A 27785-nucleotide genomic window follows, 5' to 3' on the forward strand; every position below is an offset into this window, starting at 1 on the left:
ATTCCAGGCTCGTAACGCTTCCCCTTTCAGTTTAATTTAGTCTTCTTCAGTGTCTGATTCTACAGCCGCGGCTTTGGACTGTTAAACCTTTGTCGCATATTAGCGCAGAGGTAGCTGTAATTTGAATTTGGCTTTGACTATATTTAGCGCTTGGAGAATCTCTTGAATGCAGAAGCACACTATAAATGAATGTTGATTTGATCATTATAATTTTGGAAACTTATGTGAGAGAGTATAGGCGGAGTACTAATACTGGTAAAAGAACTGTAGAAAATATTCCATCAGGTAACTGCAATTATGTTATTCTACAATATCAGCCTAACTTAGAATTTGCTGCAAAAAATTGTTTGTAATCAAAAATGCTTTGGGTAACAAAATACTTTCAATGTGGTCTCTCGTATCCTGCAAAATAAAGGTCAGATACAGCTCTCAGATGAAGTGACTGAAGAGAGTGAAGAACAGCAAGAGCTGGAATAATCCAAGGCCATGACGATGGCAGGACAGGATTGGGGCCAAATAGTGTCTCTATCACATGCAGCACTGGGAAAACGCAAAATGAACTGAAATGGAAGTGTGATTAAATTACCTGTTTTCACCTTTCTTCTGACTTGGGTAAAACTCCTGCTGGCTTCTTTACTGTGGAGGATGCCAAAATAATAGTCAATTTTGGCATTAAAACATGTGACGGACTCAGGATTTGGCCATATGGTCTAACAAAAGGAAGTACTTTAGTTTACAGTTTTGTGCTAAATCTGGAGGTGTGCCCAACAGCTACTGTGCTCTGGAAACCCGTCCAGTTGTGAAAGGAACAGCATCTGATCCATCCTTACTTTATGGCAGCTAACACACATGTGTGAACCCGACCGTGTGGATGTAAATTCTGGGTCACTCCCTAGAAATCACTGGAGTTAAATTTTCTCTTGGAGTTGCTGTTAGAGGGAGGAATACTTAGTAAATGCTGGACAGGGAGCAAAAGTTCCTGGAAGCTGTGAATCTTGCTTCTTTGCTGATTGCTTTGAAAGAAACACTGCAATTTTAGAGATAAGGTTCTTTTCATATACAGTTCCCTGGTAAAAGTGATTTCTGCCAAAACATGGGAGCAGCATGTTTCTGAGGAGGGAAAGAGCAGAAAGAGTTAAAAACTAGAGTAGCACCAGTGACTTTGCTGTTCAAGTTTGCATTGATGGAAAAGAAAGTGAATCCTGGATGAAAATATTAGTGTGATGGGCATGATAATTCATCGCCTCCAGGAAAGCGCTAGCATGAAGATGGGAGCTTTTTTTTTTTTTTTTTTTTTTTTTTTTTTTTTGCCCAGAGAGGTAGTGGAGTCTCCTTCCCTGGTGATATTCAAAACCCGTCTGGATGTGATCCTGGGCAATATGCTCTAGGTGGCCCTGCTTGAGCAGGGAGGTTGGACTAGATGATCTCCAGAGGTCCCTTCCGACCTCAACGATTCTGTGATTCTGTGATTCTTTCCTTCCCGCTTCCTCCATTGGCTTCCAAGAGCTGCAACAGTGGTGCTAAAGACTTTGATTTATTGAAATACTGGCAGAAGGCAGTTGAGTTCTACAGTCAACCAGCCCTCTGAGTCCTGATCCCCTGGAAGAGAAATGAAAAGGGAGCTGCCCCGTTTCATGCACGTGAGGATGTACCAGTGTTTTCGAGGCATGGGCTGTGTGGCAGCAGTGCTGGACTTCAGATTCGCTGGGCGCTCCTCCACCACCTCAGGGCTATAGCTGCCTTTATGCAAGGTGTAACTACTTGGGGGAGTTTCACCAGGAGACCTGCACCGTTGCAGAGTTCGATCTGTGTTATTGCCTAAAACTACCCTCTCCGGGGTGGTCCAGAGGACCCAGCAGAGGGCTTGACACTGCTGCTGCCCCAGCACTGGCATGCCTCCATCCGCACAAGCCGCTGCCCCTTCCAGCCTGCACCTCTTCTGCTTGCTAACCCACATCCAAGCCTGGGCAGCAGCAGCAGAGGTGGGAATAGGTAGCTACTAACTTGCTTTCCTCATCGTCAGTGTACCAGCGGGTGACCAAGCAAGCACCAGAGATGCTGGGCAGATGTTTTTGTTCCATGGCTGTAGAGTGAAGCCACGTTAGATTCGATGCCTCGCAGGTTTTTTTACTCTTTGGGCCCTCGGGTTAGTGTAAAGGCGATGGTATGTCTCGTGTGGAAGAGCCGACTGTAGGCCAGTTGGCAGCCCCCGCATGGAGAAGTCTGTGCTGGTAGCAGAGTTGAGGTTGATGCATGGTATCGCTAAAATGGATTGACAGATTTGCAGAGAGCAACTTTCATGGGCCCCATATGTTGCTTGGCTTCCTCTAGGTGACATAAAAAGAGGAGAAATATCTGTCGCTAAAAGAAAGTACGATTATGTGTACGCTCGGCTATTTGTTAAGCAACTTTCCCTGCACTGTAGCTTGAACTGAAGTAGTTTAAAAAAAGAGAGAAGAGTCCTCGATTAATCATTGTAGAAACACGCAGAGATTGTATTAAGTAAATATAGTTGCCTGTGATCCTAATAGCAAGCAGAGGAAAGTTTCCACGAAATTAAACATTTCTTCTCTCCAAAGATTTCAAACTTAGCTTGGATTATGAAAGACATAAAGCTGCTAAAGAGCAGTGTAAGTGCTGGGCCACTCTGATTTATGCCTGCTAAAGATTTGGCCAATTACCTATAGAATAATTTTCTAAGAAGTCTGAAACTTAGTCTTAAGGTCGAAAAAGAAATTTTTTGAGAAATGCTATTTTTAGTCCTCTCTGTTTCATTTAGGCAAACACGTGCAGTACAGACCGTTGGTCCTGATGATGTGCCATTGTTAAATATTGAAAAAATGCACATTCTATATTGTTTGCATTTCCTAAAAAAATGTGTTATTTATTTGACTGTATATTTTTCCTTGGGAAAAATATTCTGCAGTTATTTATTCATCTTGCCCCTTGGAGAGCTTGCTACCATCTGTTTTTCTTGGCTTTCCATTACCTTTTTTTTTTCCTTTCACTTGTTCTTCTCCCACTGTGCACCACTGAAGGGCTATACTATACATTATCTCATAGCCAAATTATGCGGGGTATTGTAAACATGCTGTAAGCTTTGCCAGCTGCAAAGTCAAGGGCTCGGTGAGATCTCGCTAAGCGTTGGAAATGCTCTTTGAAGAAACGAGGCAGCCTTTTGGAAGCAGATTTGCGGAGCGGCGTTACACAACAGTATAACACTATTTTCCCAAAATGACAAGAGAAGGGAAGAAGCAAATGAATGTGTCCTTGGATCGCTGTAGCACTATTGCAGGGGCCAAGAGGCACCCGAGATGAGATCTTCTCGCTAGCTGCGGATGCTCTGTATGGTAAGACACCGCAGAGCCCCCGTGCGCCGACGCTGGGACTCGTGTGCCCTGTGCCGCAGGGGACAGCGATGGGGATCGGGGCCCGATATGCCTCCTGCGACGCATAGGGCATCACGTGCCACATGTTGTAGGACAAAGGCCCCCTCATCACCCTTGTAAATATGAGTTGAAGGTGAAGAATTATAGCTGTGTGAGGATAAATGTGGCTTTTCTTCACCACAGCTAGTCCTTACTGCAGCTGATGGGAATCGTTGCCAGTTTATGCCCGTAGTCTCTGCTGCCGAAGTAAAATGCCCTGGAAAGCACCACAGATTTTATATCTACTAGCAACCCAGTCACCTGACGTAGCTGGCTGATCTGCTTTATGTGTAAATCTACATGAAATATCCTCGGTTATAGATCTTTGCGCATCTTCTGATACTTGAGCAATAAGAGCGTTGGTTGTGCCAATACCAGGTGTTCCCAGAATCACAGACACAGCCACAAAAACATTAAAAAACAGAAGGGAAGTTTTAATATGTGTTCTCTTTGTCTTTCTTTTGGAGTCTGATCTTGGTGCGGCACAGGTCACACATTCAAGCTTTCCATGGGCTTTCAGAAAAAGCAGAAATCTGTCTGTCTCGGAGACGCCAAGCTTGTATGCGGCAGCTGGGAGCGCAGGAAGAACGCTGGACAGCACAGAAAGAGATTAGCTGCCCCCCTTAGGCGTACGGCGAGACCATGGGGTTGCCCTGGTGCAGCCTATGCAGGGACCGATCCAAAATCCCCCAAAGTCTAGAGGAATAGGAAGCAATGTGGATTAGGACTATAGGGAAGTGCCTAGTTCAATGGACAGTGAGTGCGTGAATACCATGGTGTGTCGATTATACAGGCTATCCGAAGTGAAATGCAGTTTTCTGCGTTCGCTATAAATTCATTGCGAATGCTTTCGAGCTTAGGTTTTGAGTGGTAAGAAAAACAAAGCCACCTATGTTTAGATGGGACTCGAGAGTAACTGCTCTGGTCCCCGAGACATCACCGTTACGTAGCGCTCCTGGAGCGAGGCGGCGCTCGGTGCTGCTCGCGGGGAGCCCTGCGGCCGTCCCCCCTCCGGAGCAGGTCGCAGCCCACCAGAAATGCCGCTCGGCTCTGCGAGGAGTAGCTGAGCAGGATGTTAATCATCTGCAATATTTACGGACTTCAGATCCACCTTTTAAATTATTTCAGCGATGCTTCATTTTCCTTTCCAACAGTTTGCTAAAAAGATCACAATTTCAGCCATGCTTACAGACATACAATATGTCTGTGAACATCCTATGACTTATTGCCCTATTCTTACTGTTTTTACAGTGTTAAGAGCTTGGGGGAGAAAAATTGCCTAGTGTAATAAGACTTATTTTTCTTTTTGTGAAGAAAGGACGCTGCCCTTTCAGCCTTGGAAGTATTCTTCTGAAAGCTATCTTCTCTGAAGAGTCTCTTACTACTATCATGGGCTTATGTTTATAGGCTTGCGCTCTCATTAAGGGGCACTGATTTAAACTAGGGACTTCAATCAACGATTTTCATCAAGATTTAAATCAGCTAGCAGGAAACACATAATTATTTAAATTAATCTGGTTCTTCATTTGTACTTTTTAATTATTCTCCTAAAGAACAACTGATACTTATTCACTGATATCTAGTGCTGTTTTACACTTATCATCAGCATATTCTATTACCGTATTTATTTAAGAATCTACATGTTAAGTCTAAAGCTACTTAACTCTTTGTATTTTATGTTTCAAAATGATGACTGACATGTCTACTACATGACTAATTTTAGTGTTCATTTGTCTCAAGGTACACTGCGAAGTAGAGTAAGAAACATCCATCAGTTAATATTTTCTAATTTAATTCAGAGCATAAGCTTAAATATACAGGGTATAGGGGGTAAGGAGAAGAGTACAACTATCAAAACGCATTCTGCATTTGACACCGACAGTGCAGGAAATATTACCTCTTGTCAGCAGACAGACTAGGCTGTTTCTAATCACAAAGTCCTTGTAAAAGCTCACATTGGGAAAGCAGAATAACCCGTTTGCTCTTCAGTTTCGATCCCTGATTGTTGTCTCAATGTTGAGTGAACATCTTTCTGTGCATCCAGAAGAGAAATATGCCTGTATGTAATTGACTTAGAGTTTCAAGAAACTTCTGATCCAGATGGTTTAACAAATATTTCAGCCGCTTCGATGGTTTGACTTCATCAACAATTTGTGGGGGTTTGTATTTCAGTTTATTATAATATTATAGTGAAACCTAAGCCATAATATTCAGTGTTATCCATTTAATTTAATGGAAAATTACTGGTTTTTAAACATATAGCATAGATAAATTTAAAAAGTCCTGTGCTCTGATTTTTCTGGAAAAAGGACTTTTTGCGTTTTCATCTTCCTCTCATTTGAAGCTGCAATGAGTTGAGGGGCCACGTTTCGGGTTTATACCAGCGTGTGTAAGATTAAGCCAAAAGCAAAACAAATCTCTTTCAAAAGCTGTGGTTTGGAGTGTGTGTGTGTGCGTGTGCGTGTGTGTATATATATGTGTGTATATATATATATACATATACATGTATTTTTTGGACTGAAGGGATTAAATAGAGTCAAGTTCATCCTTCAGTGGAGTGTGTGTGTGTATATATAATATATATACATACACATGTATTTTTTGGACTGCAGGGATTAAACAGAGTCCAGTTCATCCTTCAGCTAGTTCAGCTGACTTTTATTGGAGATGCACCAGAGACTGATTTCCAAGTTAGATATCTGGTTTCTTAGCTTCAATTAGTCCCCGGGCAGAGCAGCATCTGGCCACCCAGGAGACGCTGCGGCTGCTTCTTTCACAGGAGGCGTCGGGGACAGGAGCTGCTGCCCCATTTTTAGGTTCCGCAGCCTGTGGCCAAGTCCCTTGTGGGGGCAACGTGGGCAAAAACCCCTCCAGAGAAACACCAGCAGGCAGTGTTTGAGATGCGCGCGTTCTGGGGTCTCCTTGGAGGGTCCCAACTGGTGCACACGCTCTTGGTCATGGACTCCTGAGAGGTTCCCAGCTGATGCACACGCTCTTGGCTGGGGTCTCCTTCGAGGGTCCCAGTTGATACACATGCTCTTGGCCATGGTCTCCTTAGACGGTCTCGATTTTTGTGTCCCCTTTGGTCTGTGAAAGGCAATCCAGGAGACTCGCAGCCTCTCCAGCCCGGTGCCAAGTGGGGTGGAGAGGATTATTACCATCTTCCTCTCCCTGCGCTCTTATGTGGGTGCAGCACCTTTTTCCCAAACCTATAGCTGAAGGACATCCAAGGAGCACTGGATGTCGGCATAGTGGACAGCTGTGTGCTGGGCTGTGAGAAGGTCTCCAGCCATTGTGTGCTCCTGGGGCCGGGGGACCTTCATCTGCCTCTCCCACGCCTCCAGGCGGCCGTCGCTATGCTATTCTTTCAGCCAGACTGAGCCACCCATTTCCTAGCTCAGGCAACAGCGCCGGGTGTGACAGGGCTAGCAGTCGTCATCCCCTTTTGCCAAGTCACTGAGGCAATTTCTTCATTTCCTCCAAATCACACTTGAAACTAAAGATAAAATAGCAAAACCTTGATTTTTCTCCTACCATCAGCTATACGTACAATGTCAAGATTTGACAAGCAACACCTTGTGTTACAGACACACATCACTTGCTGGTTTAAAACTAAAAAATCTTTGCTGCCTTATACTGCGTTATTTCTGATACAGTCTGATACATCAGTATATAAGTCTCCAATCCTGCAATGAAGTCTAAGTCCAAGATTTATTTTATTTTTAATGAAATGCTTGACTTTTTTTCCTTTTTCTTTCCCAGAAGCTGAACATCCTTCAGTGGCAACTGAAACGTTGCTCCTGGCTGCTAAGACCGCTGAGACTCAAACAAGCCAAACGAAATCAAAAGCAACAGGGTGACTTCAACGGGGAGGGTCTCTCGTCTCGGTTGTGGGTCGTGGCTATGGGAACACAAGCCGAACCACACCGGCTGAGGTTAAATCAAATCCTGGGCAACAGAGGCACCCACTCAGGGGCAGCATGTGCTGTGCGCACCCAAAACTTGTTTTGAATTTCAGATTTAGGAGTGTGAATTCTGGTCCACCATATTTCTGAATAGCTTTATCCAATATCTGTGATTGTGGTCATCTGCACCTAGTCTTCCTTTTAGCTCCTGTGCTCCCACCGATGCAGTAAGGAGAGGACTCCCTCTTATCCTGGCGATAGTCACCGCTGTCATTTCCAGTTTTTGAAGACAGAGCAGACGCTTTCTGAACAGCCAAATGCAATGTTCTCTCAAGAGCAAAGGGAGCTTATTTAACCTTGCAGCATTAGGTAGAACAGCAGTTTAGGGGAAAAGCAAGGAAGATGAGATGGAAGCAAATGTTATGGATAATGGAAGAGTAAATTTCTGATGGATTTTTTTCTTGTTAATGTAGGTTTTTTAGCACATATGGAAACCTGTTCAGAGCTCGGGTGAAGAGCTGAGGGCCATTAGAGCCTCAGTCTTTGCACCTCCCTGCACTGCTGCGTGTCTGAAAAGGGAAAAGGGCCCCTCTGAGACATTAAAGGCGATAAGGTCTGCGGTAAGTGCCGAGAGCTATGATTAACTCTAATGAATGGCAGTTGTGGGTTCAGAGATTATCACAAAAGGCCTAGCTTTCAGTGCAGCATGGTTAAGCTGAAGTAAACAGGGGGCCAGTGAAAAACTGCAGAAAACTACAGTGCCGAGGGAGAAAAAAGGCCATGAAAACCAGGGCAACTTTTACTGAACCCGATCCCTCCACTGCAGCCACGGTGTGGGTGGTGCAAGATGAGAAAAAAGACGTCAACCTTGGCAGGTCCTTGGTCTGTCAGCTCAGGTCTAGGCAAGGTCTTTGGCCCCGAGCCCGGCCGGTGGGTGATGCTATGTGCAATGCGCCCGGGGTGTGTTGCCTGGCCGGGGGGCCCAGGGAGCTGTTTTGGGGAGCACCCTGCGTCTGAGAGCCGCCAGGCTCACTGGGAAGTGGGCAAAGGACCTGCTGGTGCAACGCCTTCTGGCCATCGTTCTTCCCTCAGCCCAGCTTGCTTTCGCTTACGTTGTCATATTTCCCCATTTTTTTCTCCAGTTTTAGCATAATCTGAGTGACTGACTGTCACTTGCAATGATATGAAAGAGGGATCTCACCTCCTGCTCTGAACAGCGTCTCACCTCCTCCCGCCAGATTAAAAATAAATTGGAGCAGGGAGGGCCGTTCGCACGGGGTGGGCTGGGCTGTGGTGGGTGCGGAGCCTCCCTTCTCCCCGCTCCCCGTTCCCGCTGCCCTTCGGGGCAAGGCTTGGCTGCACGTGTTATTTGTAGAGCGACAGTCGTTGAGTGCCGCTACCTACTCGAGGAGGCAAAATGACGACTGTAACGGCGATCGCTGGCGGGTATGAATCTATCTGAGGAGAAAAAGGGATTCTCGAGACCATCGCTTCTCCAAGCAGGCGGGTTATGGGCATGTCTCTCTCTTTGCTAGCACGGCTGCCCTGTGAAAATTGCGGCTGCCCTACGCAGCTCTAATGTAAACCTTTACGACGTTTCTGTCATGCACTCTCTACTCCGCAGCATCGTAAGTGCATTTCAACAAAAGCCTACATCAAAGAAACCAGAAATGACATTTAATTCTAACTTGTTACATATAGGACCACCTCTCTCTCAGACCAGGCTGTATAAATCAAGCCATTTTCAGGCTTTTCCTTCCAGATATCTTATGCTTTACATGACTCTGAAAAACACTTTGCTATTAGCGTTCAGTATTTCTTGGTTTATGGTCACACATGAGTGCGACCACGGTATTTCTCTCCTGATTTAACATTTACTAAGATTGATAGGTACCCTTATTAAAGGCAATCTTAATCTTTCTTATGGAATGTTATATAAAAACGTAGGCTTAAAACAGCTTTCAGAGGCAGGCACAAATTGCAGGCAGTAATACACCTAAATTACAGAGGATAGACATTTATTTTGCTTTCGTACTTCTCTGATTGCTTCCTTCCCATTGGTTCGCCTAAACTGGATTTATGTCTAGGGTCTGTCCACTGCTCAGGGAGCTCTTACAGATAATAAAACATGTCGGAGCAGGTGTTGGTGTAAAAAAAACAAAAACAAAATAAAAACAAACCAAATAAAACCCAAGGACCAGGTTCCACGCAGGGAGCCTGGGGAGAAATACGCGGCGCCTTTACAGCTCTTTCTGAGCCTCGCCTAGGTACGCTGGCTTTACCCCGCGGGAACGAGCGCCGCCTCCTCCTCCCCTTTCCAGTCTTCTACAATTCAACACGCTCCTGTCATCCGCACGGAAGTGCGGCGCTCCCCTCTCGAACGTGGCATGGCTCCTGGCCTTGGCGGCCGCTGCTGAAGCTCCCTGCCACGAGGCAGCATCGCCCTGCGCCTGCTTCGCTTAGTGCCGCTGCGGGCTGGGCGCCGAAGTGCAGCCTAGGAACTGAGCGTGTTTCAGGTTTTGTCGTTTGCTTTGTTTATCTGCCATCTCGGCGTTCGCGCTGTCAATTAAAAAAAAAAAAATGTTACGGTCTGAAGCAGAGGAGTGTGCAGACACGTGAGTATCACCTAGCGAGAGGAATGGGAACTGGTTACAAGTAACAGTGACCTCTGACACTTCTAAACCAAAATTTCTGCCCGCAGGCATTATGACTGAAGATGCCCACGTGCCCTGTTTGATCCGTGGCGTTGTTTTTGTGCACTTGGACAATGGTAGCCCTCCTCACCCCTCAGAACTGCGCTTTGTTAAACGCCTTTCGCCGACAAATTACACAGGGAAGGTAGGACACGCCACGGCCGTACAGCGTCGCACAAGTCCCCCCGCGCGCACTGGAGAATCCGCACCGCCGCGCGCTGAAACAGCAGGAGCTCCTGTCTGCTCATACGTTGTTGCCTAAAACAAAAGGAATAGTGGACGCAATTAGTACTGGTTAAGGAAAAGGAGTGGGTGGAGGGTTTGATGCACGGGTGGGCGGGTGGACGCACAGGTGGACGCCTGGGCGGAGAGATGGGCGGGGGGGTGCATGGGGGCTGCACGGGTGGATGGAGGGGGCGTGTGGGGGGCTGCACGGGTGGGCCCGGCGGAGCGAAAGCGCGGGTGGGCGTGCGCGCGGCTGGCAGGAGGGCTGCCCGCGCGGGCGGGCGCACAAAAGCGCCAGGTCGCCCTCCGCGCGTGGGCGGCGCGGCGGGCGAAGGGCCCCGCCCCGCGCGGGGGCGGGCGGCACCTGCGGCCGGGCCGGGCCGGGCCGAGCCGAACCGGGCCGAGCCCGGATGTAGCCGGCGCGGGAACATGGCGCTGGGGGCGGCGTGACGGCGGCGCCGCCGAGGTAGGCGCGGCGCGGGGCGGCCGCGGCGCAGCGCAGCGCGGGGAGCCGGGGCCGGCGGAGGCTGCAGCGCCCGCGGCGCGGAGCCGGCTCGTGGGTGCCCTCTCCTCCTCGTCAGGCGCTTTATGAAGGGTAGATATAGGTGAGCTCCGCTTATTCGGTGGGCGAGAGGTTTTTGTTTTTTTTTTTTAGTGACAATGCCTTTTTTCCCCTTTCCCCCCCCCTTTTTTTTTCCTTTCTCTCTTTCTTTTTTTTTTTTTTAAGGCGTTTTGCTTTCTGGCAGTCTGCTTTCCCGTGGAAGTTGGTGCCAACTTTCTTTGGAGGTGGTGCCCCTTCCAGGTTTCCCCTCGGCGAGCCGGTACCCGTGGCCGCCGTATGTCGATAACGGCTTTTTTTTTTTTGGGGGGGGGGGGAAGCCCTCGCTCGTGGGCGCTTGTGCGTGTGAGGGGTTGGAAGCGCCTGAAACCCGCTCGGCTCTTCTGTGCTTCTGCCGCTCGTCGCTGCAGAAGGTGAACGGCGCGGTGACTGACTTGCTCAGATTACGGTTACGATCAAAAAAAAGGTTGTTGTGTGAGGGCTTTTTTTTTTTTTTTTTTTTGTTCGTTTGGTTGGTTCCCCCCCCGGGGCGGGCAGACCCTCGGTGTTGATGAGACCCTGAGAATTTCAGGACGAACCAGCCGCTAACACGCAGGCTGCCTGCCTCCCTCTTTGTTACGCACCGGCCTTGGGTTAAAATAAAGAAACAATGGATTCCCCCCCCCCCCCCCAAATGCTCAGCATTAAACTAACGCGGCTGTCACTGCAGCTAAGGACAAAATTCCCACCAACTTGCGAGGCACCAAAGGGCAGCAGCGAGCCCTTGTGATGGTCTTGCCCTTTAGAGCCTTTTTTTTTTTTTTTTAATAGGCTTTAGCATTTGGAAAATGAGGGAACAGCATTAGTAGTTGTGATAAGGTGGCTCTCCATGGCCTGCTGATATGTATGATATATAAACATATATAGGTGCACTGTATACTGAGATGACACTGAGGCATTGTTGCTAGTCTGTTTATTGCTAGCGCCTTTATTGTACTTTAAACTTTAAATAACGCTGCCTAGGACAGCAGCAGAAACTTGGGCTCCCCCTCCCCGTGCGAGAGTCTGTGTTGATGGCTACGGGGAGGTGGCAGCTCTGTCACCGCCACCGTTGAGGACAGGCTTCTTGCTGCACGGAGGGTGTTTTTGCAGGAGCAGGAGAATTGCTCGAGAGCTCTGTCAGTCTAATGCTGATGATGTTTTTTTTCCCCCCTGACAAGGGGAATGGGATTAAAGCCCCAGGTGCACAGGTTTCCACTCCTCCTTTTCCCACCCCGTGCAGGAATTTGACTCGCACGCAACCGCCTGCGCTTGCTCGCGGTAGCAGGGCTGCCGGTGTTGTCGGTCCCCGGCATCCTTGCCGTTCTTCCCGGCTGGCTCGCGTCTCCAGAAGTTAATTTTGGGAAAAAAGCTTTGAGAGGCTTTTCCCTTTGCTCTCAATTTACAGCTCACAAAATGACCCTTTGGACTGGTCGTTTCCTCCTGACGAGGTACTTCTGCGCGTTACCTTCCCGCAACAGGCTGCCGCTCTCCCGTGGGGCGGGGGGACTGGCAGGGCCGGTGACCATCAGGGCAGCAAGCCGGGTCTGGTGCTGCCGCTCCGGTGAAAGCTTTGAGAACTGTAGGTTGCCTTTTGGCTTGCTGGCTTTTTAAAATTATTATTATTTAAGGTTTTTTTTTTCTTTTTTGGTTTAGTTTGTTTCAGGTTGATGGGAAGTCTTTGTTCTGCATGGAATTACATTTTTGCTCTGCAAAACAATTAGTCTGAAGTAAGCCAGGTGAAAACATGGTGTGAATTTGGGGGAAAGGCAGTATCTGTCCTCTTGAAAATGCTGAAGCAAAACTTTCTTCTCCTGCTTCAAACACTTTCTGTGAATGGTTTTGATCAAGGTGAAGCTGCACTTTTTAGAAGAGAAAAACTTTCATCAGGAGATTTTAGACCACTCTGCACCGAAGCAAGGCAGGATTATGGCAGAAGCTCAGAGTGGCATTACTGGTTTTTTGCACTTTTTTTTTTTTTAACGTGATCCTAAGGAAATGAGGCTTATCCAGTCACTCCGTGCATGCATATGTGTCTGCCTGTCCTTCAGCTGTAGTGGATGTTGAACCATGTTTAATGGAGAGTCTCAAGAGTAATTGTCTGTGTGTGGAGGAGAGGCCACGTCGGTGCTGTCGCCGAGGCTGGGCTACGAGCCGTTGGAGAATCCCCTCGGCACGGCCCCGCCTGAAGCCAGGCCTAGAAAACCCCATTGCTCAGGGACTTGCTTGGTTACTTTGGTGCCCCAATTAGCTTCCAGGTGACGCTTTTCTGGTCGCCTTCATCAACCGTGAGCGTTCACAGCAGATGGATATTTAGATTTCTCTGAAATCTCGGGTTCCCAAGGGCTAATCCTAAATAAGCAGCATGGAAATTGGTAGCGAGCAAGTTTCTCGCCAAGTGTTTTATTTCACAAGTATTGCTTCAGCACTAGGGAACAAAAGCATAATTCAGCCTTCGGAGGACTCGCACTGCTGCTGTCGCGCGCAGCAAATGCTGTTACCTCGCCAGCCTCAACTCTTGCCATCAGGCACCTGAGAGCAAACTTCTCACCACATTACTTGGTGATAACTTTGACCTTCACGTGGCCTCGTCCACCTCGCCTCTGACCCCAGGTTCTGTATTGAAGTAGGGGAAACAGTATGCACAAAACCATTCTTTCTGACATCAGTTGGCGTATGTGATTTGGGCTTAAAGCCCAGTTCAAGGATAGCTCCAGTTCGTATGGCTTAAGGCGTTGCCCAAGAGATGACGTTAACACAGATCTGTCATTGGTAGCGTGCAACTGCAACAAGGTATGGTTAAAAGAGGAAGAAAAACAGAGTGGGGGAGCCTCCATCTCTCACCCTCCTCTCTGATCACACTCGGACTTGGCACTTAAATCCAGTTATTACTTTGAAGCGGCTCCAGTTAAGGATCTTGAACGTTTGGCATGCACTTGTTCGAATTCCAAAATTCATTCTGATTTTTACTGTTTTACTCGGCAAAACCTAAAAACGGAAGTGTGGCCGAGTGGCATACACTGAAACTGCTAACAGGTGTCCGTGGGTACGCTCGGGCTTAACCAACAGCTGCGGCGTTTCTGGCATGTGTGTGAACTTCTAACAAAAAAACCTCGTGCTAAAATTTCTCCCCCGGGATATTCAAACTGTGCTGCTTGTGTTAACTTTTTTTACTCACGGTGCCGTTCCTCTTTCCTGATAGTGTTTCTGGGGTTGTCTCTGCTTTGGTTCTTGCTGAAGTCGGTGGCGTTTGGTTGTTCAGTCTGCCGTAGCATTCAGCCACGTTTTCCCCAGATTTGGTGGAAGCCGAATGAGCCCTCAGCCATTGGCCTTGCAGAAGATGGTTACTCATTACAGCCAGGCACGAGAGGAAACGCTGCTGTTGGAAATCCCACACCGTTGATGTTTCTTACACCTGGAGGACGTATACTTTTTTTTTAACATCCAATTATAGTCTATTAATTTTTTCCACTAATTGTAATCTGTTAAACACTTCCAAACAATCTTACTGTGCTCAGTAGCCTTTTAAAGCATGAAAAGAATTTTTTTTTTTTTTTTTTTTTTTTTTTTTTTTACAACTTGCTCTAAAAATGATCGGCATAGCCAATTGAGCCTTGTTTCCTATGGCTTTCTCACTTGTGGTTGATCTGTGTGATTTCCCAGGTGTCCCGTATGGGCTTGTCTCATGCTGCAATCTCCTGCTCAATAGGACTTTCATAGGGTATCTGCTCTCCAGCTGCCTAAATCCAAAGCTTGTAAGGACTTGATGTCTTTGAGATTACCCTCCTCCTAAATTCAGTGTCAGTTGGCCATCAGGTTCAGTAGGGAGGCCTGACTGATGTGCAAGCACAGTTGCATCAGCCTCATTCTTGAGGGGGAAGAGCTGGAAACTGAGAAGTTTCAAAAACGTTGACAGCTGTGAACAAAAAGACAATAAAGAGGCCATTTAGAAAAATAGAGCAAATTTCTGTGCACTCTCTTAATGATATTTAATGTTCAGGCAACTCTAATTAAGCTTCTCATCCATCAGTCCACACTGATTCCCTGGAGACTCTTTGTTCCTGCTGGCATTTCAGCCTGCCTTTCACCAAACCCAGCAGGACGGTGGGGCTTGGTGTTTCATTTGGACGGCTATCTCCACAGCCAGAAAGGCAAAATATTTTCAGTCAAAACGAATATCTAGAGTTTCTTCTTTTTTTCCTGGGAGGGATGAGTATTGTGGGGAGGGGGAGAGGGAAACAAAACAAAACCCCACCCGGGCTCAAGGAAGTGAGATGTTCGGGCTCTCCGGTTTGATGCGAGTTGTTCTTTGGGTTTCTGCTCTCTCGGCTCTCAAAGCAGGCCTCCAACCATGAGCTAAATTGCCATCCCCGTTATCTCGGCTAGAGCATTGTCAGACCCTGCTAATGTGGGAGAGGGGAGCAGAAACAAGCAGCCGGTCCGGTAACCTTCCCATGGCGTTGCTCCTTCTTGGGGTCAGCGGATGATGCCTGGGGGCTGGTTTAGGTTTACAGCGTCCCCTTGGGCTTCCTGGCGTGGCTTGGAGGGCAGCACCGGCACAGCGTTGGGTTTCTTGGGCAGTTCAACCTGCTGTTGAAAGCAGCTGTCTCTTGGCCCCGGCACAAAATGTAGGTTCAAGGGCTATCCTCGCCGGAGCGCTCTGTGGCCGCACGTGCTTGCGAAGTGTGTGCTCCCGTTATGTCGCGTATAGCAAGCTGTGACAGACGAAGCCAGCTATTTTACATCTTTCCCAACTACTTTTTTCTGGGGCAAGCGAAAACGCTACTGCTTTTGGAAGAGGCACCTAGTGGAAGTACAAAGGTAATCATGTCTCAGAGCAGACAGTACTGGGATACAACTTCTTAAATCAAACCAGCAAAACAAGAAGTGGTGCATGAATTATGTTTCATTCTCCTTTGATAGGCGAGACTGCTGTTTTTTTCTTGCTGGCAGTTCTTGTACCCTGAACAAAGATTTATTAAAACAAGAGTGAGTGAGACCTGTGTATACTGGTTGCTATTTATGTAGCCAGAGCTGCTATGATTGTGGGCCTGCTGTGCTGGGGGCTATACTATAGGACATGTAGTGAGACGCCGATGCTGCCCTGGAGGAGCCTGCACCATCGGGCAGGCTGGTGCTGTTTGTGCACATGTGGTCGTGCAGAAATGAAGATACCCAAAGCGTGCTGGAAGGGAGCGAAACGGCCTGCTCGGGTCATATGACGATGGGGTGGTAGGGCCAACGTTGAATCCGGGCTCCTGGGCCATTGCTCTGGTCACCGTGGTGCTGTGGGGGTGGGAGTCTTGATTCTGCTGAACAAAGATGCTGCTCCAAAAATCAGTTAAGCCAAAGATCTGAGATACCAAAAATAGCTTTACAGATTTTTTTTCCTTTTTCTTACTTGTGTTTTAGTTTGATTGCTCTCTGTTGGAGGCAGCTGAGAAGTGAAAGAGCATACTGCAACTAAAGGCAAGGGAATAGTAAAAATATATATCCAGTCACCTCTGATTAAAGAAAACCACCACCGAACTCTACGCATCTGACAAATCATTGTAGAAACATACAGTAATGCGAAATAGCAAGGTAAATAAAAATGTGCAATGTCACTAAAATCCACCCTTAACAAAGATTTCATTGTTTTCATGGCAATTAAGGTACCCCAGAAAGGGAGCATGGGGAAGTGACTGGTGACAAAGAGAGGACAAAAGGAATGACAGTGAACAAAAACTGGAACAAACAAATGCCATAAGAATTATCCTGTTGATAGTTGCTGTAAACCTTTTATTGCTATGTGCTCTGCTACGCGTGAATAATTCATCCACCCCAAACTGGTGGCAATCCAATCCATGCAGTGTCTTTTTGTCTTCCTCTAAGTGGTTTAAATGGTACCTGCTAACTCTGCCAGCGCCGAGCTCTGCGATGCACTGCGCCTCTTCTGCTGGCACTCTTGCGTATAGAATAAATACAAAGCTATTGTATTCTCAGTTCCTTATTGTATATCGAGGGTCTGTTGGATGAGAAGAGAGCCAGGAAGAGGAAACTGAGGTGGTCTTTTAATAAAGTGGTAAATAATAGTGGTACCGAGTTTAAGCTTACTGTTTGTCTCTTTGGGTTCTCTGTAGGAATCTTCTTATTGCTAAGTTGAACTCCAGGTTTCCCACTTCCCTGTGTGTTCGGTACAGGCGTAGAGGATAGAGCTAATTACTTGCGCCAGAGCTATTTCAGGCGCTGAGCGGAGCGTGGACCTGGAGGTCAGGAGGCACGAGGGCGCTAATCCCGGCTCTGCTGCTCTCCCAGCCACCGCCGGTCAGTTAGTTAACCTCTGCGTGCTCCTACTTGCCTCTGTATAAAGGGAGGGATTATGATAATAGCTTTTGAAATGTGTATGTGTCTGTGTGTGTATATATATATTTTTTTTTAAGGTGCAGAACCATCTAGTTTGAGGGGTTGCTGTCCTCATCTGTAATTTCACAGGAAGATGGGCTGCTGAAGACACTCAGTCCTTCCCAGGAGGTGTGGGGAGTTTGCAGGATTATGAAAACAGTGCTTAATGCCTTATTGGGCTGTTGGTGCCATGCAAATAACTGTGTTAAAAAGATTTTTCGTCCACCTGTTACACCACTCCTTGCAAAAGGAGCCTTAGGAACAACTGAAGGCCGTGTAAATGAGATACAGTTCAAAAGGGTTGGTGCTGAACTCTTTATGACATGTACATAACAAGTCAAAATGCTGAAATGTTTCATTTTTCAAGCCAAATCCTACCTTCTCTATGGAAGCCTGGTTTTGTATCTGTTAAGCTGAAAGGGGACTTTTGCCTCTTCCTAAAGCGTGAAAGTCTTAAAGGTAACAGGTTTGCTGCCGTTCTGCTTAGGCTTTGGAGGGTACTGGTTTTACCTTTTATAGAGAAGGGTAGTTTCCTAGGTTGAAGAGAGAGGATGGATTTGGGGAGAGCAAGGTGAGCGCAAAAAGAAATGCACCCCGAGCTGTGCGCCTGTGCCAGATGTCAGAGCGCTGAGGAAAGAGCATGGGTGCGCTGCGTGGTCGCTCTCGGCTGCACGCTGAACGCCTCTTTGTCAAATAGCAGCCTTGCTTGCTTTGTGTCAATTGAGGCCTTTGTCACTGAAAATAAATCAAAGGGGCAGAAAAAACATGGCTGAGCTGAAGCTGAGACCAGAGCGTTATTGAATTTGGAAGAAAAACACCTGAACCTGACGACTCCCCCCGCCTTTATTTTTTTTCCCCGCGAAACCGGTTCCTTTGCTATGTCATTAGTAAGAGGCCACTCTAAATACTATTAAAAGCAATAGGAAAAAAAAAAAAAAGACCTTTGGGAAGGCTTTTGGCAGTGTGACAAAACCTTGATGTATATATATTCTGTTGGCAGGGTGATATGGCTGCTTATTTGGGGTGTTTCTTATCACTTTTCTTAGCCCAGGGCCGTGCAGGGCCCAGATGGTTTCCTTGGGGCAGCAGAGTGAGAAGTCCTTCACCCCTGCAGCTGCAGAAGCCAATTATTTATTACCTGTCACTCCGACCGCATGAGGTAGTCATTTCAGACCGTGGAAGAAGAGAGCGATTTAAAAGAGGGCAAACCTCTGTTTGTCATGAGTAGGGCCTTTATTTGAGGAAGGTGTGCGTCTTTTACCCTGTCTTTGGTGAAGCTTGCTGTATTTGAGGGCGATGCGGGAAATGAAGAATGTCAAGATTGTCTTCAGCGTGCAGCCCAGAAAAACTAACGTTTTCCATGGGGGAAGCAGCCAGAAAGGCCAGGGGCAGTTTGCTGTGGCTGTGAGGGGCTGAGGACAGAGGCAGGGCAGGGTTTGCAAGCAGAAATAACTGCATTTTTGTTAGAGTGGTAGAGCTGCAAAAGCTAAGCAAGGCTTGGATGCGCAAGTTCCTCTGCGGGTCAGAAATACAAGGTAAATACAGGCTGGGAGCAGTTGCTCAAAGTTTGCTGAGGCAAATCGGCTAAAGCCTTTCGGAAAGAGAAGGGGCTTGGTGCTCCTGGGGTATCTTGGGGGCCTGTTCATGGGGGAGGAAGGATGGTAGCGGGGGAAGGAGGAAAAGTTGTTGGCAGAGCATGGTGCTGTTCGCGTGGTGGCTGGTCAGGAGACGGTGCCCAACCACCACCCAGGCTGTGGCATGTGCCAGCAAGGTTTTTGGGAAGGTACGTGGCCTGGGATTTTATATTGGAAACAAATAACAAGCTAGTGGATAAGCTAGCGCGCTACTGGGAGTGCTCCAGTGCCCAGGCAGTGGCTGTAAGCTTCATAGCCTGCTTTAGGAAATCTCGGTGGGTACACCCATGTTTTATGCAGGAGCTCAAAATGATGCAGCCTAAAGCCTGGAAATATATTCTGTCTTCTCAGTGTGTGGAATATATGCGCTGAAACAACGTGTTGAGGGAGGCCTCGCTGCCAAAATAGTTCAGTTGTCCGCCAAGGCCGTTGCAGGTGATTGCCTTTTCAGTTCTTGCTCTCTGCTCTGTCATTTTCTTAAGACCCTAAATTAAGGGTGACACATAAATGGAGAAGCAAATGAGTTAGGAAAATCTTGTGCGTGGATATCTATAATTGTGTTCTTGTGGCTCAGTGGAAAGGAGAGCCTCGTCCTGCTGAAAGTCAAGGAGGCTTTGGCTATGAATAAGAGCTGTCATGCCCGATAGCTGTCATGCCAAAACTGCATCCTGATGACGGTGCTTAGCTTCGAGCAGGTGGCGTAATACGTATCCTAAAGATTGCTCTGGGAAACCACATGCAAAACCAGGTGTCTTGTATGCCACAGAGGATTCATTCCTGGAAACCAGATGGGGCATGAGGAGAGCTTCATTCAAACAGGGGTGTTGGTAGGACAGTAGAGCCCTGGTCCTGTTAAGGAAGGGAACTGCTTTGAGGGTAAGAAATACCACCTCTGAAATATTAAGTGTCCCTCATTTTTTTCATAGTATTAGAGAGGTAATTGCTTCTTTTGATAAGCAGGTCTTGTTATCCGTCCTGCATGTGTGCTTTCCTTCCCCTCTGTCTTTGAGGGTCAGTCCTTAGAGCTGTCAAAATTCACAGGGAAAGCAAGTAGGGCTCTTTTAAGGACTCATAAAGTGCGGTGAATGAGGTAAATAACTTAAACATTGGTGCAGAGCATTGCCAACTGAAAAGTGACTTAAATCTCTTAGTAGACTAACATTAGGGTTTTTTTTTTTCCCCCTCCTCCTGTTTTGTTTTGGAGTGAAGATTATGGAATATGCCACAGATCAGCAGGGCTGCTTCTTTTCTGAGAAAAAGGTTTACTATAATGAAGTCAAGTTAAGGCCAGTTCTCCCTTTTTGGGGGTAATCCAGTCTGATTTGGGCATTGCCACTGCAACAAACAAGTTAGGCACAATTCCAGCCAAGAAGCCTGACATCCATGTGGCTATTGCATAGGTAAGGACGAAATACCTCAGTGAGCTCTTCGTTCCCGAGCTGGACTGCCTTGCGTGCGTCAACAGCTGTCAACACGCAGGAAGGTATTTTCTAGGCTATAAGAACCAAGTGGGTCGGGTTTCAGTCTTAATTTCTGCTAACTTTGGCTGCTCCAAAATAGGGGAATTCAGAAAGTGAGCTTAGGGAGATCAGGACGCCCAAAGCTAGCATGGGGCACAGCAGTGGGTAAGCGGGGCGTGTGGACTAGAGAGGAGCTGTCCTAGAGCTCTTATTTTTCTTGTGTTTCCTGCACAACCTGTATGTGTTCAGCTCCGATAAATTCAATCTGTGATTTAGCAGCAACTTCCCTGCAGCCCTGTTGAGGAAAGGGTGGTAGAGCAAGCACCTCCCGTGCTTCCCAGGGGACCAGTGGATGCAGATGCCCCCTCCAGGGTGGTGAAAACCCCTCATGGCAATTTGTACAGGTGTGAGTTGCTCCTTCAGCCTGAGAGTAGTTTCCCAAGCTGTAACAACTCATGATTTTTACAGCTCCTGATCCTCCCTGATACATTGACCAAGATGTCGGCAGCCACCTTTGGAGACACGATGATTTAATTTCTACAATGAAATGGCATACGCATTTCTTCTGATACCGGAGTTCATCTCATGGGGTGGCAAAACTAAATCTTTGTTCCTTTAGACTTTACAGAAGAGACCATAAGGAAGAAGCATGTTGTGATTGGTGCTGTTAGCGTATATAAGGTGTGTGTATACACTTGTGTGTATGTGCTTCCCTCTCCCCTTCCATGCAGTCATACCCTGCAGCCCTCATCGAGGGCACAGGGCAAATCCCCAGGAGTCTGGACCTTTACATGAGAGCACCAGGATTAAAGCCTGTTCTTGAGTTCATGCAAGTCAAGGAGAGTCTTTCTGCTGACTTCGGGTGGATCCTTAGCCTTGCAAGAGTAGGATTAACGGGTAGTTGGTCTTAGGCAGGCTCACGTTTATGAACTGTTTCTGCTTGAGGAAGCACTTTGACTTTTTCCTCGGCATCTGGTTGCTACTTGCAAGAGAACTTTTTACTTTAACTGAGTAAAGGTTTCTGGGTTTTTTATTACTTTTGCCATTTGCTTTCTAACACATCTGTCCTGTTTGTTTTTCTCTTTGGTGTCTCTGCCTTACTGATGAAACAGTGTCTTCCTGTTATGTTTCTGCTTCAATTTCCAATTACATGTAACAAGGAAAAATACTCGACTGTCCTGATTTAGCTAGAAATTAAACTGCAACTATTTTTCAGGTACGTAATGGGAAAAGTGGTGGTAATTGCTAACTAATACTTTTTGAATTTTTAAAAAATGCGTGAAATACTATCAAGTTGTCAGTGGACGCAAAGATTGGATAATGTACTGTTTCACTGACAAGCTCCCTTTATTGCGTTATGCATCCACTTTGCTCCATAAACTTGAGCTACTCAGACTTTGCCTTTACTCTTTCCATCCTCTCTCAGTATTACTTCAGTAGTATTAGTATACCTGTGCAGTATAATACAGCAGGTTCAATAACTTTTGAAGAAAAGAAATTTAAGCTGTGAAAATCATGATATTCTTTAATGTGTTTCTGTTCTTTTGCCCTGTCACTCAGCAATACATCTACCTGCCCTTGTTACTCCTAGTTTACTGGCAAAAATATGTTAGCTTCCTCGTTGATTCCTCACTAACCGGGGTGTTCTTGAGCTTTGCGTTATAAAGCTGGCTTTGAAATGTCTTGTTAGATGGGAGGGTGGGGGGCGTTCCTCTACGTCTTTAGTTGGTCATGATCATAATTCATTGTTTCCAGGAGAGTGAATGGTTAGCTGTTTGCTTTTACCTCTCTAGTAATGAGATTGTATTCTTTCCACTTGTAGATTAAAGCTCAGTGGTGCCTTTGGTTAAGAAAATGTATCAAAAGGTTAACAGCAGTAAGTAGACTTGCCAACACCAGATTTAAAGCCTTGAATCAAGCTGTAAGATGTGAAGAGCCTGCCTTTATTGTAAGCGTTTTAAAGCCCAGACAAGTGTGAAGCTTAGAGTTACGTGGACGTTTGTCGTCCTTATGGACCACTTCTCAAATTTTTTGCCTGTAGCTTAGACATAAAATTTCCTTCGAAAGGAAAAGGAAGAGAAAATTAAGACAGTAAACTGGAAGCTTTCTTGCAATCCTGTGTTTCCAGAGGTATGGCTTTTTTAGATAAACTTTGAAAACAGTGAGATTTGTGGTGAAAACAAGACTACTCTGTCTTTAAACCCCCATGAAACAGAACTCGCCTTACCTCTGGACACCGACACGTCAAGCACCACAAATGCGCTCAACCCATGTAAAGCAGAAGAACCTTCCTTCCCGGAGCGTTCCACCACCTCAAAACGGTGTTTGTAGCTTGAAACGCATCGCTTGACGCTCCACCAAGATCTCGCGTTAGCGTGTTTGTAGCAGGATCCTCTGTTCAGGGCAGGCTGGGCAAAGTTTGCAAAACCACTCGGGCTGTGTTCCCGTCCTGCTGTGACAGGAAATTGCAGTGCCAGCATCGTGAAAGGTCCAGGCACGCTATTGATTTAGACATGAATAACACTAGAAGTTGCCATGATGTCATAGCAAAGCATTACAATCATCATAGCAAATGAAGAGAAAAATAATAAGAGAATGTAACAAGCTACCTTGGCCTGCAGATAAATCAAAGCTTAGCCTTTGATTTCCCACTACTCACTAGCCCATAACATTAATCCATGGGTTTATCATTAAGCTTAACGGGTCATAAAATCTGGGCTATTTTGGAGGTAGTTCCAGAGATTTGCAGCCCAGGCAGAGAGCCGCCCCTAAGCCGTTGTGTCTTGTATAACTAGGTAAATAGCAAGCCTCAAAAGCTTCAAATAATACTATAAAGCTATCAAATGTAATAACTAACGCAGTCAGGCAGGTGTTGAAGGAGTGCAGCCTCGCTGATGACAAGCCTGCTGATAACCTGCTATAAGAGACCCCAGTTTAGAAAGACCCTGTTAATAATGAATTTTTAGTTCCCCTCACTTTAAGTTGAGTGTGTGCTTTCAGTTTGGCTCATGCTTAGCTCTCTTCTTCTGAACACTGTTACTTTCTTCACTATGGGCCCAAGGGAGCAAACAGCAAAAAATAGAAACAAAGATGCAACCTACAATTCAGTTACTTTATCATTGCAGTTTAAATATTTATGACAGTACTTCACAGCGTGCTAGTAAATGCTCAACAGCATATTATGTAAAAGCAATAAAATTTTACAAATGGGAGACTTCACTACTGCACTTTGCTAGTAAATCTTTGCTACCGTAGATGGTGAGCCGTGTAAAGGCCATGTGGTTTTTTTTTTTTTTCCCCAATTATTCCATGTAAGGTGTGAATTAGTTGGTAACTGCCATGTGTCATCAGATGCTCTTTAAAATTACACTGTCCCTTGTTCAGGCAAGATTTCCATTCAGGTCAGATTCCTGTAAAAGTTGATGGGAGTTAGGCCAGAGGAAAGACTTCAGGGTCTGACAATGGTTATAAAAGGTCAGGGTCTGTGATTTTGAAAGTGAGTAGGTCTTTGATCTGCGCAGAAGAAAGGATTGTGAAGCAGCTTCTTCTACAGGGCAAGCAGCCTGTGAGGTGGCAATTTGAATCATGAGTCTTTTGGGTTAATTGACAGTTTACATTAGTTTTAGGAACATGCTGGTTTTCCACCTCAGGTTCCCCCCCCCCCATGCAGCTTTCAGATCTGTGGGGAAGAAGGTTGTGTTAAGCAGTGTGTTTGCCTCAAGCTCCACTAATACGTGCTCTGTGCCAGCAAGAATAAGGATGGTGTTGGGGTGCAAATGATTTCCAAATTTTCCTTTTTCTCATAGAAGAGGCTTCTAAACCGAATATGTTACTGAAGTAAATGCAAGGCTCAAAATATATAGCTAATCCAAATCTATTGGGACTGTACGAAGCACTGACCGTCATTCTCTTATTTCTGACTTTACTACATTTGGAAATATGCCACCCTGAAGCACTTGAGATGATACGAGATGTCTTTGCCCTAAGCAAACTTCCTTGGGAAAAAATCTTCTGGGAGCACTTGGGTTGAGATAATTAACCTCAGCATAGCTGCTTCTCATAACCCAAATCAAGGACTTCAGACCTGCAGTGAAGCTTTCTTGTATTTAAGGTCTAAGCAGGACACCATTCCTGTCCGTTGCTGGTTTTTTACATGACAGCTGATAGTGTAGTGTGTGCAGAGCTTTCTAGTAGTGTGTTTGGTGACGTGGCCAAGGTGTCTTGCAGGGTTTGTTCTCTCCTCTCCCTCATGGGAAGAGAAGAGTTTGAAGTTTAATTTGTCTCTAGAATCACCGAATCTTTAAAAGAAGAGGAGGAGCGGGGAAAAGGGTTGGAAGGGACCTCTGGAGGTCATCCAGTCCTCCCTACTGCCTGGAACAGGGTTAGTTTCAAGGTTGGATCCAGTTGCTCAGGCCTTTGTCAGTCAAGTGCTGAAACCTTCCAAGGCTGGAGGTGGTGCTGCGTTGCCAGGCCCCTGTCCCAGTGCCGTTCCACTCCTGAAGCTGCCCTGTTTGCAGCTCGTGACTGCTGCTGTTTGTCCTTTTGCTGCATGCCTCTGAGAAGAGTCTGGCTCTGTCTTTTCTCTAAATTTAGGCGGTGAGAGACTATGAATAGACTGCACCTAAGTCTCTTCCTTTCCAGGCTAAGGAAACCCAGTTCCTTCAGCTTCGACTTTAGGTGCATGCTCCAGTGGCTTCTCTTCATTCTGTGTCCCGTGGCAGGGGCATGTTACTCCAGATGTGTCCTCACAGCTGTCTAGTAGAGGGGAATGATCACTTGCCTTGCTGGCTAAATGCCTGCTAATGGAGCTTGGGGCGTGAGCCTTTATAGAGAAAGGATGAATTCAGGGAGACATTGTACATGTGTGAGAGCAAAAGTAGTTTTAAGTTTCTATTTGCAAAGCAGAAATTTGAAGAACGTTCCTTGGATCAGAAGCTGATGATGTTTGTGATAGTTGTGCTTTCAGACATATTGTATGAATGATGATAATCGCTGAGAATGGTAGCTCTGTTTACCAGTCAAGTTGCATTTTATAGCCCTATTTCCTTCTTCTGCAACTGCCAGACTTTAATTACTTGTGGTGAAATTTGCCACGTTCTGCCTTAGATTGACTATGTCGAATACAATTTCGGCCAGGATGGTTCACTTGTTTCCTAGAATGAGATGAGGGGAAAAATATTTACCCATCTTAAATTTTAGTGATTTTTGAAAAGAAACTGTAGCACTTTCATGCTTTGAAGTAGGGATTTGAAATCTGCCTCGAAAGAACTAGTCTGTGTAGAAGTTGTCTGTAAAATCTGTATGGTCCCAGACTTCAGTCCAAGTACTGATTTATCAATTCCGCCAGCTATTTTAGCATAAAGAATAAAATGAGATTAAATTGGACTACTGCACTTAAACTGAGATGTGTATTCTAGTACCTCAGTGAATTAAGGTGGGATTTCCCCCACTTCCCTACTTCTTTCATGCCTGTCTTTACAGGCATGGGAAATCTGTGGTTAGTTATATTTAAAATCTTCGTAAAACTTAGAGTTCAAGAAAAAGAAAGTTAAAGACGATTTGTACTTGGCTGAAGAATGCTGTTTATCTGTCACGATGGCTTTCCTAGCAGTACAACATGTACTCTGGAAGGTGCTTTGGTGCAAATCTGTGCCAATAGGACCCAGCTTTGGAACCAGATCATGTGGATAGATGAGAAGAGGAGCTGCTAACATGAGCAATAAGGCAGCCTAAAACAGGCCTCTAAGAGCACATGTGTTGCAGCTGACAGAGGTTGAGCGCTGTGCAGGAGTTCTTCTGTGTGGTCATGGAGGGGTTAAATGTACAGGATGTACCAGATGATTCATCTCATATGTGCATTTGCGTGTTTATAAAAAACAATTGCTTGCTAATCTAGACCGTTATCGTAGTCTTTACCAAAGACACGTTAAGGATGCCAAGTAGGGAAGTAAGACGTGCCAAAATGAAGAAGAAACAGTTGAAGAGTTGAAGTTGCGCAGGCAACTTCTAATTTTGAGCCTTTGTATATACAGGCTTCTGTAGTCATGTGTGCTGTTTTATGCAAAAAAATTCGAGGCGGTACAGCAATTGCTTCGTATACTGTACTTTGATGCCTGCTGGTGGGAGTTTTTCTGGACCCTCGCACGCCGCCGAGCACTGCCCCTTCCAGCATGACCCTTGCCCGTGCGACAAGGTGGGAGTCTTGTGGGAGGCAATGGCCTGCGATCGCGGCAGAGCTGCTCTTGCTTGGAGTCGGGCTGGTCATGTTGTTAGTGATGGATCAGCGCTCTGGGTACGCTTGGTACTTTACCACTCCTCTTGACTCCGGTGCCCCTGACGTGTAAAGCTTCAGTTTTAATGCCCTAACTCTACAGATACTTCTTTGTTATTTTCTTGAGGTTCAGACTTTGCAGTGATGTGGGATCAGGGCCTGAAAGGCTGTTTGTATCTTAGAGAAAGGGAGCAGGATGGATGCAACTTGATTTTTAAAAAAAATAGCGAGTGTGTGGTTCCATGGGCCGAAGCAGATCGGTCTGAACGCTGGAGCACGGTGTCGCTTGGTCTCGGCCCCCTTTTAAAACGCCGTTCCAGGACTCCAGGAACTGCGCGCTCTCCCTCTTAAATTCCTCTTTTCTGAGAAAGCATCGAGTGCGTCTGAGTTTTGCTGCTTGATACAGGCTCCGTTTCCTCCTCCTGTCACCACTCGCTCCCTGTTTTCCCCCAGCCCCGTTACTAAGATCTCCTCTCCCCGACGCCTCATCTGTGTCAACAGGCTTCCTCATCTCATCATCCTCGGTCTAAAATCAAAGCAGAACTCACTTGAAGGAGAAGAAGCAACCTTGAATCCCCCTTGAGTTTTCGAGTGGCTGGAAGTTGTTCCTCAATCAAAGGCAGAGGGCGGGAGTCTCTTGGGCCTCTTCTACTTTTTGCTTCCTCTGCGCGCATCTTAACGCAGCGCCTTCCCCTTGCTGCTTCTTGCCAGGGTTAGCTCCGGCTGCTCGAGACGGGCTCCGCAGCGAAGCAAACGCAGTTCTGCGTAACCAGATAAAAAGGGCTGTGGCGTTCCTCAGTGCATAGATAAGAATTGCAAAGTCCCTTTAATAAGGGTGGTAGTTGGTGTTGTGGAACATGGCAGCTTTGTTAGGGAAAGAAATTGGAGAGCAAGGAGTTCCGGAAAGATAAGTGAGGCAGAAGACGTGCGTGATGACAAAGCTCATCTAAATTGGCTGGTAAGAGATAGTCATTTGGATTGCGGTAGCAACCGAGTCCTGATATTGCGTTTAATTGGTATGGAGGTGCTCAGAATAGTATGAGGATCTCTTACGGGAAGTGGATGCTGTGACCCAGAGGTGGTACCTGTTTGTTTAACTGTGATAGCGTAACTGGCATGGTATTGGGGTTCCTTTGATATAATTCACTAATTTAACTGTACAATTTCAGGCTGCCTTGCAAACTTTTTCACTGAAGTTTAGAAATGCA

General features: G+C 46.4%; 1 protein-coding gene across 6 annotated transcripts in view; it reads left to right on the plus strand.

Annotated features, from left to right (window-relative positions):
• Positions 1-10617: 10617 nt before the first annotated feature.
• The window catches only part of PAK5 (p21 (RAC1) activated kinase 5), a 140834-nt gene continuing 123666 nt past the window's right edge, over positions 10618-27785 (plus strand). The window contains exon 1 of one of the 6 annotated variants that reach the window (XM_068940285.1): positions 10618-10717. The gene's annotated coding sequence lies outside the window, so the exon portion shown is untranslated. The other 5 variants (XM_068940288.1, XM_068940283.1, XM_068940282.1 and 2 more) reach the window with 5 other exon arrangements.

Source organism: Struthio camelus, chromosome 3, assembly GCF_040807025.1.
Source record: "Struthio camelus isolate bStrCam1 chromosome 3, bStrCam1.hap1, whole genome shotgun sequence".
Classification (NCBI taxonomy): Eukaryota; Metazoa; Chordata; class Aves; order Struthioniformes; family Struthionidae; genus Struthio; species Struthio camelus.